Genomic DNA, 17980 nt, shown 5'->3' on the forward strand with positions numbered 1-17980 from the left:
ATGTCATACACAATACAATACAATACACAATATAATATAATACACAATACAATATAATACATAATACAATATAATACAATACACAATACAATACAATACAATACACAATACAATATAATACAATACACAATACAATATAATACAATACACAATACAATATAATACACAATACAATATAATACAATACACAATACAATATAATACAATACAATACAATATAATACAATACAATAGAATACACAATACAATATAATACAATACAATACAATATAATACAATACAATAGAATACACAATACAATACAATACAATACACAATACAATATAATACACAATACAATACAATATGATATAATACAACACAATAGATTACACACACCAATCAAATACTCGGATGTGTGATGAACTGCTGGACAGGCTTCATCATTACATTGTTATTTGGGTTGAAGCAAGTCCACTCAGTCCAAGGGCATGGCAATGTTACCAGTTCCCCTCTGTTTAGCACTGTGTGTGTGTGTGTGTGTGTGTGTGTGTGTGTGTGTGTGTGTGTGTGTGCGTGCGTGCGTGCGTGCTCTCTCTCTCTCTTAACAACAACCAACCAGTGGACCACTGACTGACAGACAGCCACAAAAGGACGCCATCATCATCACAAACCTTATTTGGCCCTGTGGTCTTGTGTTCACCTCTCCCCAGTCCCCTCCAGGGAGCGAGTCAGAACTGACAGCACAGTGACCACATCACAGACGTCATGTCATTTAAATTAATGAGCCTTTTGGGGGGGGGGGGGGGGGGGGGATTATTGGCTCTCTACATCAGGGACAGAAACATGTATGAAATGGTGCTCTCTTGTGGCGGCAACAGGGAAGGAGTATTGAAATGAACGGGAGTTTACTCTGGGCAGTCAAGAGACAAGGACATTTCTCTATGGCACACCCAGTTTGTTGCCTGGCTACCCAGACTCCTTGCTCCCCAGCTTGTAGTGCATGCCACAAAGTTAGTGTGCTTCTAAATATGGTTTAGGTCAACATAAGGATAAGACAGGGTGTATTCTACATAAAGATAAGACAGGGGATATTCTACATAAAGATAAGACAGGGGGATAAGACAGGGTGTATTCTACATAAAGATAAGACAGGGGGTATTCTACATAAAGATAAGACATGGGGCTATTCTACATAAAGATAAGATAGGGGGTATTCTACATAAAGATAAGACATGGGGCTATTCTACATAAAGATAAGACAGGGGCTATTCTACATAAAGATAAGACAGGTATTCCACATAAAGATAAGACAGGGGGATAAGACAGGGGGTATTCTACATAAAGATAAGACAGGGGGTATTCCACATAAAGATAAGACAGGGGGATAAGACAGGGGGTATTTTACATAAAGATAAGACATGGGGCTATTCTACATAAAGATAAGACATGGGGCTATTCTACATAAAGATAAGACAGGGGGTATTCCACATAAAGATAAGACAGTGGGATAAGACAGGGGGTATTCTACATAAAGATAAGACAGGGGGTATTCTACATAAAGATAAGACAGGGGGTATTCTACATAAAGATAAGACATGGGGCTATTCTACATAAAGATAAGACAGGGGGATAAGACAGGGGGTATTCTACATAAAGATAAGACAGGGGATATTCTACATAAAGATAAGACAGGGGCTATTCTACATAAAGATAAGACAGGGGGATACGAGAGGGGGTATTCTACATAAAGATAAGACAGGGGGATAAGACAGGGTGTATTCTACATAAAGATAAGACAGGGGCTATTCTACATAAAGATAAGACATGGGGCTATTCTACATAAAGATAAGACAGGGGGATAAGACAGGGGGTATTCTACATAAAGATAAGACAGGGGGATAAGACAGGGGGTATTCTACATAAAGATAAGACAGGGGCTATTCTACATAAAGATAAGACAGGGGGATAAGACAGGGTGTATTCTACATAAAGATAAGACAGGGGCTATTCTACATAAAGATAAGACAGGGGGATAAGACAGGGTATATTCTACATAAAGATAAGACAGGGGGATAAGACAGGGTGTATTCTACATAAAGATAAGACAGGGGCTATTCTACATAAAGATAAGACATGGGGCTATTCTACATAAAGATAAGACAGGGGGATAAGACAGGGGGTATTCTACATAAAGATAAGACAGGGGGATAAGTATTCTACATAAAGATAAGACAGGGGATATTCTACATAAAGATAAGACAGGGGGTATTCTACATACACCTTGCCTTCACACAAAATCAGTTCAACTACTTGGGCTAGGCTAATACACTCAATGACTCACTGAATCCATTTGTCTGTTAAATGCGATTCCATGTTTTCCATCTCTCCTCCTCTCCTTCTTCTCTCCTCCTCTCTCCTCCTCTCTCCTCCGTCTCTCCTCCTCTCGCTCCAACTCTCTTTACTCTTTCTCCTCACTTCTTTATTATCCACAACTCTTGGAGGGTGATGTTCAATGATTGGCTAGTTGGGGAATCGGAGATTGGAGGCTTGCATTTCTAATCGGTGTTCATGTTTAGCCTACACCTTGCACACCCACTGAGCCGAGAGGACGGACAGAGTGCGAGGAGCGTGAAAGGGCTGGAGCTCGGAGTTAATAACCGTTGGCAGTAGCAGCGGACCGAGACGACCGAAACAAAGTCGATACTTTTTTCTTTTTTTTTTACGGATTTAACGGGCGAAATTGGCTAGCGCTCAAAGCAGGGTCTAGAGGAGACGCACCCGTCAAGCATTTTTCGTCTTCGTACTTGATTTCTGTATTATTACTCCGTGTCAGATGTTGAAATATATGGAGCTCTGGCCGATATACGAAACTTTCTTCTTTCTTCTGACTTGTCCTGTCAGCGCTTCTTCTATGGTTCGCCTTTTACCCGGACGCGAAGGGAGTTGGAAGCGATAATATACTGTTCCATCAAGTTGTTCATGTTGTTAATCCGGAGTTATTGGTGTTTTTGGGGGTCTTCTCTGAGATTTACTGTATTGGAGAAACTCATAACAAGAAATAACATTTTAAGTTTATTTTATTCCACGGGCGAAAGGATTTTATTTGTTTATTCCATGTTGGTTTATTCATTCCAGTAACCTAAACTACGTGTAGCCTACATTTTACGGGGACACATTGAAGAGAGTGGAGGGGCGACATCCACGGCATCGAGAGCACCTGGGACGTATCGCCGTGGCGTAACCCGGTAAAGATGCTCTCTGTTCGGATGCAGCGTGACCAGGGACTCGGTCGTCTACTGGCTCTCCTTGTTCTCACCAGTGGATATCTCGTCTCCGATGCTGGTAAGGAAAGCTTTCTAACTTTACCTTAATAACGCGGGCTATGTGGGGCTTTCACTGGACTGTGTTGGGGAGGGAAAATGACTGTCAATCATAACAACAATGCATTGTATTCCTATGGCCCATAGGCCATATGAAATGCGCAGCATAGATTGTTTCGACACTTTATACACAGATCGCCTTGTTACCTGTGCCCTGCCCTGCACTGTCCCGATAGAGAAAGCTATCAACACGCACGCTCGGCGTGAGACCAATCCCGTAGGAATCGAACATTTTACCATTTGTATTTTCTTCGCTCTGTAGCAATATACGATCTATAATATTGTCATAACACAATGACAATGAATTCCACATATTGTATTTACAAAATATGATTCAATCCTTGTGGGATTAGGTGGTAGTCTATGGAATAAAAATGTGTTGTGGACTATTACATATTCTAGTAACCCCTACAATTCTAGTTGACACTACAAACATTATTTTTTAGAAATACCCAGTCCTTGAAGATAATATTTTCGATTTTCCGTATAAGAGGAACAACTTCGTTTGAAAAGCTCTTGGAATGTAATAAAACTAGGCAAATGTCTGGTCAAATAGAGACGAAAGGCCTATTGGAACAGTCACATTCACGTTTACAAGATTCCATCATACAATGACGTTTGCTTAGGCATTATTTTTCATCATTTTATTTCCGCCTTAGTCTTTCTTGTGTCTCCTGAATTTTGAACAGGCCCTACCACCACGCATGGTTTCGACTGCGGACATAGATAGGCTACTAGTGTGCCCATCCCCTCCTCTCTACTCATAACTGAGAGAAACATGATGAATCAGACAACAGAGAGAGAGTTTTTAAAAATGTTTTTTTTTTACGTTTGTTTATTGTTTATTTCACTTGCTTTGGCAATGTAAACACTTGTTTCCCATGCCAATAAAGCCCCTTCGAATTGAATTGAATTGAATTGAGAGAGAGTTGTGTTTTTGAGCAGCCTGAGCCTCCCGGTGTGAAGGGAGTAATTAAGCTTTAGCTCGATGCCTTCTTGGCCTCCCTCCCTCTCCCTCTCTCTCTCTCTCTCTCTCTTATTCTCAAAAAGAGAAGAAGAAAAAGAACCAGCCTAACTTGTAACATTTTTAAAAAAAAAACAACAACAGGCAGAATAGTAGTTCTGACACACACACTACACTGCCAGCCCGAGGGAAAGCGCTGGCCCATGCGCTCCTCTCCTGAGTTCTACATTTTTTTTTTTGGTCTGGTCTGTGTTTGTAGACCATCTTTGGGATATGAATTTACTTGTTTTATTTATTTTGGCGTGCATACCTTTTCCTTTTGACAAATTAAAATATGGACCGTTTTTTAAATTAGGTTTAGGTCCACAGGAGCTTTTAAAAAAAAAACATTTTTAGAGATGTTTTAGATATATTTGGAGATATACAGAGATATGTTGTATAGGCTTGGCTTGACAATCACTCGTGATTTGTCACCAAAAGAAAGGTGACCAAAACAGGTGGTAATCTAGTCCACTGAGCTGTATTGGCGGCTAGTATCATGAGTTGATTGAAGGACGAGGACGAGACTAGAGGCAGACGAGACACTGTTATCTTGTGAATTGGCTTCAGCCTGTTTCGACCAGCATCAAAGGCTCCGTTCTGTTTCGACCAGCATCAAAGGCTCCGTTCTGTTTTGACCAGCATCAAAAGCTCCGTTCTATTTTGACCAGCATCAAAGGCTCCGTTCTGTTTTGACCAGCATCAAAGGCTCTGTTCTGTTTTGACCAGCATCAAAGGCTCCGTTCTGTTTTGACCAGCATCAAAGGCTCCATTCTGTTTTGACCAGCATCAAAGGCTCCGTTCTGTTTTGACCAGCATCAAAAGCTCCGTCTCTTAGGAGCGTAGCAGCAGGGCTGTGTAGGGAGGAAGACTGCTACTTAGGAGCGTAGTAGCAGGGCTGTGTAGGGAGGAAGACTGCTACTTAGGAGTGTAGCAGCAGGGCTGTGTAGGGAGGAAGACTGCTACTTAGGAGCGTAGCAGCAAGGCTGTGTAGGGAGGAAGACTGCTACTTAGGAGTGTAGCAGCAAGGCTGTGTAGGGAGGAAGACTGCTACTTAGGAGTGTAGCAGCAAGGCTGTGTAGGGAGGAAGACTGCTACTTAGGAGCGTAGCAGCAGGGCTGTGTAGGGAGGAAGACTGCTACTTAGGAGCGTAGTAGCAGGGCTGTGTAGGGAGGAAGACTGCTACTTAGGAGTGTAGCAGCAAGGCTGTGTAGGGAGGAAGACTGCTACTTAGGAGTGTAGCAGCAGGGCTGTGTAGGGAGGAAGACAGCTACTTAGGAGTGTAGCAGCAGGGCTGTGTAGGGAGGAAGACTGCTACTTAGGAGTGTAGCAGCAGGGCTGTGTAGGGAGGAAGACTGCTACTTAGGAGCGTAGTAGCAGGGCTGTGTAGGGAGGAAGACTGCTACTTAGGAGTGTAGCAGCAGGGCTGTGTAGGGAGGAAGACAGCTACTTAGGAGTGTGCTGTATTTTGCCTTTTCATTACTGTAACTCAGACATGATAAAGTTATGTTTTGTGTAGTTTGTTTAACTAAAACGTGATGTGTATGGCAATTTAGCAGGCTAATGATAAACCGTTCCTATCAGAGTCATGTGGGTTCTTTGGAACCACCTGTAGCCTCCGTTGTTGCTCATTGAAATTAGGCCTGTCATACCAATAATATCCTATCTGACTATGTAGCAGCAAACCCTGCTGTGAAGTTCCACCTTGTTTTTACTTTAGGCCTACATCTCTCTCTCGCTCTCTTGCTCTCTCTCTCTCTCTCTCTCTCTCTCTCACTCCCTCTTTCGCTCTCTCTCTCACTCTCTCTCTCACTCTCTCTCTCTTGCTCTCTCTCTCTCGCTCTCTCTCTCGCTCTCTCTCTCTCTCTCACTCCCTCTCTCGCTCTCTCTCTCACTCTCTCTCTCACTCTCTCTCTCTTGCTCTCTCTCTCTCGCTCTCTCTCTCGCTCTCGCTCTCTCTCGCTCTCTCTCGCTCGCTCGCTCTTTCGCTTTCTCTCGCTCTCTATCTCTTGCTCTCTCTCTCTATCTCTCGCTCTCTATCTCTCGCTCTCTCTCTCTCTCTCTCTGTCTCTCTCTCTCTCTCTCTCTCTCTCTCTCTCTCTCTCTCTCTCTCTCTCTCTGTCTCTCTCTCTCTCTCTCTCTCTCTATCTCTCGCTCTCTCTCTCTCTCTCTCTGTCTCTCTCTCTCTCTCTCTCTCTCTCTCTCTCTCTCTCTCTCTCTCTCTCTCTCTCGCTCTCTCGCCCTCTCTCGCTGCTAATCAGATTGACACAGAAGGCAGGCAGAATTCTGAAGGTTTAGTCAGTGGATTATGTTTGCTGTTCCAAAAGAACAGAGAGAGCACGCACTGCCTTGGCTCGGCTGGACTATATCAAATCACCAGTCTCAGAATACACATGGGGTGCTGGGAAACACACCGTAACTCTAATGATGATGCATCCCACTTTACCACAAATATAAATGCAACATGTAAAGTGTTGGTCCCATGAAATAAAAGATCCCAGAAATGTTCCACGTGCACAAAAAAAAAGCTTTCACATCCCTGTTAGTGAGCATTTCTCCTTTACCAAGATAATCCATCCACCTGACAGGTGTGGCATACCAAGAAGTTGATTAAACAGCATGATCATTACACAGGTGTACCTTGTGCTGGGTGGACAATAAAAGGCCACTTTAAAATGTGCAGTTTTGTTTCACAACATAAAGCCACAGATGTCTTAAGTTTTGGAGAAGCGTGCAATTGGCATGCAATTGGCACCAGAACTGTTGCCAGAGAATTAAATGTTAATTTCTCTACCATAAGCCGCCTCCAACCTGGTTTTAGAGAATTTGGCAGTGCATCAAACCGGCATCGCAACCGCAGACCACATGTATTGCGTCATGTTGGCGAGCGGTTTGCTATTGTCAACGTTGTCAACAGAGTACCCCATGGTGGTGGTGGGGTTATGGTATGGGCAGTCATAAGCTAATGAACACAATTGGATTTTATTGATGGCAAGCTTAAAATGTCCCAGTTCTTCCATGGACTCCATACTCACCAGACATGTAACCTGTTGAGCATGTTTGGGATGCTCTGGATCGACTTGTACAACAGCATGTTCCAGTTCCCGCCAAAATCCAGAAACTTCACACAGCCATTGAAGAGAAGTGGGACAACATTCCACAGGCCACAATCAACAGCCTGATCAACTCTATGTGAAGGAGATGTGTCACGCTGCGTGAGGCAGATGGTCGTCACACCAGATACTGACTGGTTTTCTGATCAACGTCCCCTACCTTTTTGTTTTTTAAGTATCTGTATGGTCATGTGACCTAACAAATTTATTTAAATTGACCGATTTCCTTTAAATGAATTGTAACTTCAGTAAAAATCGTTGAAATTGTTGCATGTTGCGTTTATATTTTTTGTTTAGCCATTAAATCTCCTATACGTCCAGGTCATGCTAGGCTGGTTCTTAAAATAATACTAAGTCTTGACCCTACCCCACCCGCAAACTGTGTGTGTGTGTGTGTGTGTGTGTGTGTGTGTGTGTGTGTGTGTGTGCCAGGGTGTTTTCCCTGGACAGACAGAGAGACATACAGAACAGAAAAGCTGCTTATGTCTATTAAAAATAAGGGACTGCTAAAATATTGCTCAGCTTCAGAAATCCTTGAAATGAGAAATGAGAAATAGTCAAATAAATAGTGGATGGATTTGTACTGAAGTCCTGGCCGGGGGGCAGGGAGTAGAGCTACAAGGATGAGGACAGGAGAGGACAGGAGAGGAGAGGAGGAGAGGAGGAGGAGAGAGGTGAGGAAGAGAGGATAGTAGAGGAGAGGAGGAAGAGAGGAGAGGAGAGGAGAGGAGAGGAGGAGGAGGAGGAGAGGAGGAAGAGAGAGGTGAGGAAGAGAGGATAGTAGAGGAGAGGAGAGGAGAGGAGGAGAGGAGGAGGAGAGGAGGACGAGAGAGGTGAGGAAGAGAGGATAGTAGAGGAGATGAGAGGAGAGGAGGAGAGGAGGAGGAGAGGAGGAAGAGAGGTGAGGAAGAGAGGATAGTAGAGGAGAGGAGAGGAGAGGAGAGGAGGAAGAGAGAGGTGAGGAAGAGAGGATAGTAGAGGAGAGGAGGAAGAGAGGATAGGAGAGGAGAGGAGAGGAGGAGGAGAGGAGGAAGAGGAGGAATAGAGGAGAGGAGGAAGAGAGAGGTGAGGAAGAGAGGATAGTAGAGGAGAGGAGGAAGAGAGGAGAGGAGAGGAGAGGAGAGGAGGAGGAGGAGGAGAGGAGGAAGAGGAGGAAGAGAGGAGAGGAGGAAGGGAAGAGAAGGGAAGAGATGAGAGGAGGAAGGGAAGAGAAGAGAAGAGAGGAGAGGAGGAAGATAAGAAAGTAGAGGAGGAAGTGAGGAGAGGAGGAAGAGAGGTGATGAAGAGAGAAGAGCAGACAACGGCTCAGTGTCCCAGGACAAAGTTTATTGTCTGAAAAGAAAGAATAGTGATAGGCTGAGGAGGTACAGTATATTATATAGTATATTTAGAGGCTCGGCAAAGCATGATGACAGATAGCATTTATCTTCTATCTCTTTATGTCTTGGCTGGCATTTTTTCAACTTACTCCATCCTGTCTATCTTTCTCTCCCTCTCCCTCTACTTCTGTCTCTCCCTCTCTCTCTACCTCTCTCTACCTCTCTCTCCCTCTGTCTCTCCCTCTCCCTCTCCCCCTGTCTCTCCCTCTCCCTCTGTCTCTCCCTCTCCCTCTGTCTCTCTCTCCCCCTCTCCCTCTGTCTCTCCCTCTCCCTCTTCCTCTCCCTCTCCCTCGGTCTCTCCCTCGGTCTCTCCCTCTCCCTCGGTCTCTCCCTCTCCCTCTCCCTCTGTCTCTGTCTCCGTCTCTGTGTATTGTGGATGTGATGAGCTCATGTTTCCATTATGGTGGTGTTCCTCTCTCTCTGTGTTGACATAGACATTAATTACCTATTACACTGCCAGGAACACTGGCCCCGTCCGGCTCCGTATGTGTGTGTGTGTGTGTGTGTGTGTGTGTGTGTGTGTGTGTGTGTGTGTGGGTGTTCATACATACATTAATATCTACATGTGTGTGTGGCCTTGCATGGAGGTGTGTTTTTTTGTTGACAGTCAGTAGACTTTAAGAGACTGCAACCAGGGACTTTGTTTACATACACATGTGATAGTAAAGGATTACATAGAGATGATGGTGTGATCCCAAAAAACAGGGAGGGATGGGGGAGAGGGGGAGGGAGAGTGAGAGAGAGGGAGGGATGGGGGAGGGAGAGGGAGGGAGGAAAGAGGGAACGGGTGGGGGGCAGGAAGGGAGAGGGAAGGAGGGAGAAGGGAAGGGAGAGGGGGGAGGTATAAAGAACTGAAAGGTCAGCCAGCCCAGGAGGCCAAGACAGGAGGGGAGTTAGTGTGTGTGTGTGTGTGTGTGTGTGTGTGTGTGTGTGTGTGTGTGTGTGTGTGTGTGTGTGTGAGTGGGTGTGTGTGAGTGGGTGTGTGTGAGTGGGTGTGTGTGAGTGGGTGAGTGAGTGAGTGAGTGAGTGAGAGGGGGATGAGAGTTTAAGATTAGAAAGCGTAACTTGTCAGACACTCCCAGAGAGAATAATAGCTGAATAGTGACACTCGTGCAGGTCACACACACACACACACACACACACACACACACACACACACACACACACACACACGCACACACACACACACACACACACATGCAGGATGTCACAGCCAGTGTCATTGTGTTGATGAAATCACTCTCCAGGAGACAACAGTCAGACTCTCTTCAGACCAGGAGAAAAGTATAAATAGAATTCAGATCTGGGTCTATAGATTCTTAAGACTGATACAGTATGTTTAACATCAAGACTGATGACTATAGATACAGTATGTTTAACATCAAGACTGATGACTGTAGATACAGTATGTTTAACAACAAGACTGATGACTATAGATACAGTATGTTTAACAACAAGACTGATGACTATAGATACAGTATGTTGACTCTGGGTCAGTACAGGTTCATCATATTGACTCTGGGTCAGTACAGGTTCATCATATTGACTCTGGGTCAGTACAGGTTCATCATATTGACTCTGGGTCAGTACAGGTTCATTGTATTGACTCTGGGTCAGTACAGGTTCATCATATTAACTCTGGGTCAGTACAGGTTCATCATATTGACTCTGGGTCAGTACAGGTTCATCATATTGACTCTGGGTCAGTACAGGTTCATCTTATTGACTCTGGGTCAGTACAGGGTCATCGGTTTTACAGGTGTCTGTATTATAAGGCTTATCTCACCCAGACCCAAACCCAGTCTCAGAACCAGACCCAGACCCATATTTAGAACCAGACCCATACCCAGATTTAGAACCAGACCCAGATTTAGAACCAGACCCATACCCAGATTTAGAACCAGACCCAGATCCAGACTTAGAACCAGACCCAGATTTAGAACCAGACCCATACCCATACCCAGATTTAGAACCAGACCCAGACCCATACCCAGGCTCAGACCCAGACCCAGACCCAGATTTAGAACCCGACCCAGGCTCAGACCCATACCCAGGCTCAGACCCAGTGCATTAGTTTTATGTCTGCTGGGCTGGGCGGCAGGGCGGCAGGGCAGCAGGGGAGAGCAGATCGCTGGCCAGCCACTGGCCCTTTATACTGTATTATTCATAGCAACAAAGTGGTTGCTGTTAATATTTTAAATGAGTTTATGACGCTACTCTGCCCCAGAACTCTGATGAGTCTCACAGGAGGAACAGGGGGAAGGAGCAGAGAGGAGGGAGGAGAGGAGGGTGGGAGGGAGGGAGGGAGGAGAGGAGGGAGTGAGGAGGGAGGGAATGAGGGAGGAGAGGAGGGAATGAGGGAGGAGAGGAGGGAGGGAGGGAGGGAGGGAGGGTGGGAGGGAGGGAGGAGAAGAGGGAGGGAGGGAGGGAGGGAGGGAGGGAGGGAGGGAGGGAGGGAGGGAGGGGAAGAGAATAAAGAAGAGAAGAATTAAAAGATAGAGAAAGCTGCTAGGGCTGACCTAAATGGGCTAGCTGTGTGGGGTCGGGAATTTGTAGGGTTCCCGAAAGGCCTTTACATATGGATCAGATGGGACTATCTGAGGGTGTATAGGACTATCTGAGGGTGTATAGGACTATCTGAGGGTGTATGGGACTATCTGAGTGTGTATGGGACTATCTGAGGGTGTATGGGACTATCTGAGGGTGTATGGGACTATCTGAGGGTGTATGGGACTATCTGAGTGTGTATGGGACTATCTGAGTGTGTATGGGACTATCTGAGGGTGTATGGGACTATCTGAGGGTGTATGGGACTATCTGAGTGTGTATGGGACTATCTGAGGGTGCATGGGACTATCTGAGGGTGTATGGGACTATCTGAGGGTGTATGGGACTATCTGAGGGTGTATGGGACTATCTGAGGGTTTCTGGGACTATCGGAGGGTTTCTGGGACTATCTGAGGGCGAATGGGACTATCTGAGGGTATATGGGACTATCTGAGGGTTAATGTGACTATCTGAGGGTGTATGGGACTATCTGAGTGTGTATGGGACTATCTGAGTGTGTATGGGACTATCTGAGGGTGCATGGGACTATCTGAGGGTGTATGGGACTATCTGAGGGTGTATGGGACTATCTGAGTGTGTATGGGACTATCTGAGTGTGTATGGGACTATCTGAGGGTGTATGGGACTATCTGAGGGTGTATGGGACTATCTTAGGGTGTATGGGACTATCTGAGGATGCATGGGACTATCTGAGGGTGCATGGGACTATCTGAGGGTGAATGGGACTATCTGAGGGTGTATGGGACTATCTGAGGGTGTATGGGACTACCTGAGGGTGTATGGGACTATAGAGAGTGAGAGGATAGGAAACACACAAGCACAACACATGGAGGTCAAATGGGGCAATGCCATCCATCTACTGTGTGTGTATGATAGAACGTTGTCAGGAGAGAGAGAGAGAGAGAGAGAGAGAGAGAGAGAGAGAGAGAGAGAGAGAGAGAGAGAGAGATGAATAAATCTGAACCATATTAAGATAGATTGATGGTTCGGAGGGTTTAGCTTTTAAATGTCCTTTACTAGAAAGAAACAAGGGAGCGAGATGAGCAAGGGAGGCGAGTAGGACAGAGGGAGAGAGGAATAGAGGGAGGACAGAGGGAGAGAAAAGTCCAGAGCGGAGCAGTGGCATTCAGGCATCATTAAGTCTGGAACTGACTGGAGAATGAGACACAGAGACAGGAGGAGAGAGGGAGAGAAGAATAAGGGGGAAGAGAGAGTGGAGAGGAGAGGAGAGGAAAATATTAGAGGACTGGTAGAGGAAGGGACATGAATACACACACACACACACACACACACACTCTCCCTCTGTCCCGCCCCCAGGGACAAGGGAACTGGAATATACAGGACGAAAGACACGGTGGGGGGCCATTGTGAGGAGACTGAATAGAAGACTCTTTTAAAGAGGAGAGGAGGGACAACAGAACAGGACACACACACACACGCACAATCACACACACATTCAAGACTTCGGTGTCAGCCACTGTGTGTGTGTGTGTGGGGGGGGGGGGGGGGGGGGGGTGAGAGGGACAACAGAACAGGACACACACACACAAACACAAGCGTTACAATTAGGGTTAGGAGTTAGACTGGGTTTTACATTATCCCATGGACTGGGTTTTACATTATCCCATAGACTGGGTTATACATTATCCCATGGACTGGGTTTTACATTATCCCATAGACTGGGTTTTACATTATCCCATGGACTGGGTTATACATTATCCCATGGACTGGGTTTTACATTATCCCATAGACTGGGTTATACATTATCCCGTAGACTGGGTTATACATTATCCCATAGACTGGGTTTTACATTATCCCATAGACTGGGTTATACATTATCCTATAGACTGGGTTTTACATTATCCCATAGACTGGGTTATACATTATCCCATGGACTGGGTTTTACATTATCCCATAGACTGGGTTATACATTATCCCATGGACTGGGTTATACATTATCCCATGGACTGGGTTTTACATTATCCCATAGCCTGGGTTATACATTATCCTATAGACTGGGTTATACATTATCCCATAGACTGGGTTTTACATTATCCCATGGACTGGGTTATACATTATCCCATAGACTGGGTTTTACATTATCCCATAGACTGGGTTTGACATTATCCCGTAGGCTGGGTTATACATTATCCCGTAGACAGGGTTATACATTATCCCATAGACTGGTTTTTATTATTATTCACATTATCCCATAGGCTGATTTATTTATATATATATATATATATATATATATATATATATATATATATATTTACATTATCCCATGGACTGGGTTACACATTATCCCATAGACTGGGTTATACATTATCCCATAGACTGGTTTTTATTATTATTCACATTATCCCATAGACTGGGTTTTACATTATCCCATAGACTGAGGTATACATTATCCCATAGACTGGGTTTTTACATTATCCTGTATACTTTGGAATCTCCAATCCAATTTAAAAAAACCTTTTATTTATCACCAAGGGGCCAATACTCGGGGCATGTAATTCATCTGCAGGACAGTATACCATCACACAACCATCACGTCGTCAAGTCAACGCAGTCAGTCACTCTGGGTAAAAGTGTCTGCTGTCTGTTAAATGGCATTTATAATTCATTTATATTTATTTACTCGTCAATCACGATACATTACCGGCATGACAACGATACTGACAGGTCTCGCTATTCATATTTGTTTTACTTCTACAATATGTTATATTATATTATGTATATATATATATGTGTGTGTAATATTCCCTATAAGGCAGAAAGTAGTAGTTGATCAATGAGAACAAACAGAAGACGACAACAAAGAATAGATTTTTAAAAAATAAGAAGAATCTCGCTTTAGTCTTTGTTGCCGATCACGGCCGGATCTACCGGATCCTCGGTAAGGGTGAATCCGGATCCTAAACACCCATGACCTTCAGAACCATTTCCCTATGGTGACCGTTTCAATGGTTAAAGTATCAGGGAAATGGATCGGAGAAACAACAGCACGGGGTTGGCTTCTGCTGTAGTCTGTGCTGCTCCTTGAGTGTCCTAGTGTGTGTGTGTGTGTGTGTGTGTGCGTGTGTGTGTGTGTGTGTGTGTGTGTGCGCGCGTGTGTGTGTGTGTGCATGTGTGTCTATGTGTGTGTGTGTGCATGTGTGTCTGTGTGTGTGTGCATGTGTGTATGTGTGTCTATGTGTGTGTCTGTGTGTGTGTATGTGTGTCTGTGTGTGTGTGTCTGTGTCTGTGTGTGTGTCTGTGTGTGTGTCTGTGTGTGTGTGTGTGTGTGTGTGTGTGTGTGTGTCTGTCTGTGTGTGTGTGTGTGTGTGTGTGTGTGTGTGTGTCTGTGTGTGTGTGTGTGTGTGTCTGTGTGTGTGTGTGTCTATGTGTGTGTCTGTGTGTGTGTGTCTATGTGTGTGTCTGTGTGTGTATGTGTGTCTGTGTGTGTGTGTCTGTGTGTGTGTGTGTGTGTGTGTGTGTGTCCTGTTCTGAAAGAGGTTTTGAGGCCATGTCTATTCCTTCATCTCCTCAGAAGAGCTTTTTGTCTTCAAAAGGTAGTTCAGCCAAGTGCAGGCCGAGGGATTAACAGCCAAGCTGTGTGTGTTTATGCTTATTTGCGCGCGCACGCGCGTGTGTGTCTGTGTGTGTGTGTGTGTGTGTGTATGTTTGTGTGCTCTTGGGGCTTATAGATGCTGTTTGTGTGATATTTGTGGAATTAAGTACATTTTTGGGGTGACAGAGAGCATATTTAAGAGGACACTTGAGGTGAGTGTGATGACTATATTCAGCTTTTTATGAATTCAAGTCAAGTATTCTCCATGCATCCTGTCTTCTACCTCTCTTCTCCCTCTCCTCCCTCTCTTCTCTCTCCTCCCTCTTCTCCCTCTCTTCTCACTCTCCTCCCTCTCTTCTTCTCCCTCTCTCCTTCCTCTCTTCTCCTCCTTCTCTGCTTCTCCCTCTCTGCCTCTCCCTCTCTCCTCCCTTTCTCTCTCCTCCCTCTTTTCCCCCTCTTCTCCCTTTCCTCCCTTTCTCCTCCTCCCTCTCTTCTCCCCCTCTTCTCCTCCCTCTCTTCTCCCTCTCTCCTCCCCTCTCTTCTTCCTCTCCTCACTCTCTTCTCTTCTCCTCCCTCTCTCCTCCACCCTCTTCTCCCTCTCTTCTCCCTTTCCTCCCTCTCTCCTCCTCCCTCTCTTCTCCCCCTCTTCTCCCCCCTCTCTTCTCCCTCTCTCCTCCCTCTCTCCTCCCCTCTCTTCTTCCTCTCCTCACTCTCTTCTCCTTCCTCTCTCCTCCTCCCTCTCTCCTTCTCCCCCTCTTCTCCTCCCTCTCTTTTCCTCCCTGTCTTCTCCTCCATGTCTTCTCCTCCCACTTCTCCCTCTCTCCTACCTCTCTCCTCCTCCCTCTCTTCTTCCCCTCTTCTCCTCCCTCTCTCCTCCCCTCTCTTCTTCCTCTCCTCACTCTCTTCTCTTCTCCTCCCTCTCTTCTCCCTCTTTTCTCCCCCTCTCTCCTTCTCTTCATGTAACCCTCCGTCAGAGTTCGGGGATCATTCTTAAGAAGTTACCGTGGAGAATCCTATTTCTATGAGTTGTAACGGTTATTATGTCCCCATCTGCCCTGGGGGTAGAAGAGAATGGTTCCTGGTGGTAGTAGAGAAAGGTGTGTGTGTGTGTGTGTGGGGGGGGGGGGGGGGGGGGGGGGGCAGCAGGAGTGTGTGTGCATCTGTGCATGTTCTAAGGGTGACTCAAGTGTGTGCGTGTGGGTGTGTGTGTGAAGAGTGTGATTAGCTGGTGTAGCCCAGACCTCTCAACTCCAGCAGAACCAAGACCAGATCAGACCAGACCTCTGCACTCAGCAGAACCAAGACCAGACCAGACCTCTCCACTCAGCAGAACCAAGACCAGACCAGACCTCTCAACTGCAGCAGAACCAAGACCAGACCAGACCAGACCTCTGCACTCAGCAGAACCAAGACCAGACCAGACCTCTCAACTGCAGCAGATCCAAGACCAGACCAGACCAGACCTCTGCACTCAGCAGAACCAAGATCAGACCAGACCTCTCCACTCCAGCAGAACCAAGACCAGACCAGACCTCTCCACTCAGCAGAACCAAGACCAGACCAGACCTCTCCACTCAGCAGAACCAAGACCAGACCAGACCTCTCCACTCAGCAGGACCAAGACCAGACCAGACCAGACCTCTCAACTCAGCAGAACCAAGACCAGACCAGACCAGTCCTCTCCACTGTAGAGGCTCTCTGCTAAACTCTAACCACATTTGTAGATGTTGTTGATAGATGTGCTGAATCAGAGGAGAGGCTGGAGATACGAACAGAGATGTTGTTGGAGGGACACAGACATGAAAGTGGCTCAGTGGTGTACTGTATGTGGTCTGGAGGGGCTGGTCTCCTGTCTGACTCCCTGTGTCTCAGTCCACAGAAACAAAATGAATCCCTGAAGGCTATGTCCTTCTCTCCTCCTGCCCTCCCTCCCTCCCTTGCTCATCTTCCCTCCCTCCCTCCCTCCCTCGCTCATCTTCCCTCCCTCCCTCCCTCCCTCCCCCCCTCCCTCCCTCCCTCCCTCCCTCCCTCCCTCCTTTCCTACCTTTCTCTCCATGTCTCCCTCTCTGTCTCCCTCTCCATCCCTCCCTCTCTCGCTCCATCTCTCTCCCTCTCTTCCTCGCTCAGAGATACAGTAGACTTTATTTTGGCATGTCTTCGCGGGGGCTTTGCCTGTGAATCTCCAAGCAGCAGAGTTTAAGATTCTGCTCCATGCTACATGTCTTAATCTCAGGCTGACAACTCCTCTTCAGCGCAGTAAGACTGTGTGTGTGTGTGTGTGTGTGTGTGTGTGTGTGTGTGTGTGTGCGTGAGCGTGTGTGTGTGCGTGAGCGTGTGTGTGTGTGTGCGTGAGCGTGTGTGTGTGTGAGAGATGTGGAGCTAGCGAGCAGAAAGACTTTAGTTAATGTATAGGTCACGGCAGGGTTACGCCCCCATCAACCAATCAACAAGTTGCTGCTTCTCACTTCTGTCTGTCTGATTAGACAGGAACACACCCACAGTTGAAGTCAGAAGTTTACAGACACCTCGGCCAAATACATTTAAACTCAGTTTTTCACAATTCCTGACATTTAATCCTAATAAAAATTCCCTGTCTTGGGTCAGTTAGGATCACCACTTTATTTTAAGAATGTGAAATGTCAGAATAATAGTAGAGAGAATCATTTATTTCAGCTTTTATTTCTTTCATCACATTCCCAGTGGGTCACACGTTTACATACACTCAATTACTACTTGGTAGCATTGCCTTTAAATTGTTTAACTTGGGTCAAACATTTCGGGTAGCCTTCCACAAGCTTCCCACAATAAGTTGAGTGAATTTTAGCCCATTCCTCCTGACAGAGCTGGTGTAACTGAGTCAGGTTTGTAGGCCTCCTTGCTCGCACACGCTTTTTCAGTTCTGCCAACAAATTTTCATTCAGATTAAGGTCAGGGCTTTGTGATGGCCACTCCAATACCTTGACTTTGTTGTCCTTAAGCCATTTTCCCACAACTTGGGAAGT

The sequence above is a fragment of the Oncorhynchus mykiss genome, chromosome 16 (genome assembly GCF_013265735.2).
Source record: "Oncorhynchus mykiss isolate Arlee chromosome 16, USDA_OmykA_1.1, whole genome shotgun sequence".
Taxonomy (NCBI): Eukaryota; Metazoa; Chordata; class Actinopteri; order Salmoniformes; family Salmonidae; genus Oncorhynchus; species Oncorhynchus mykiss.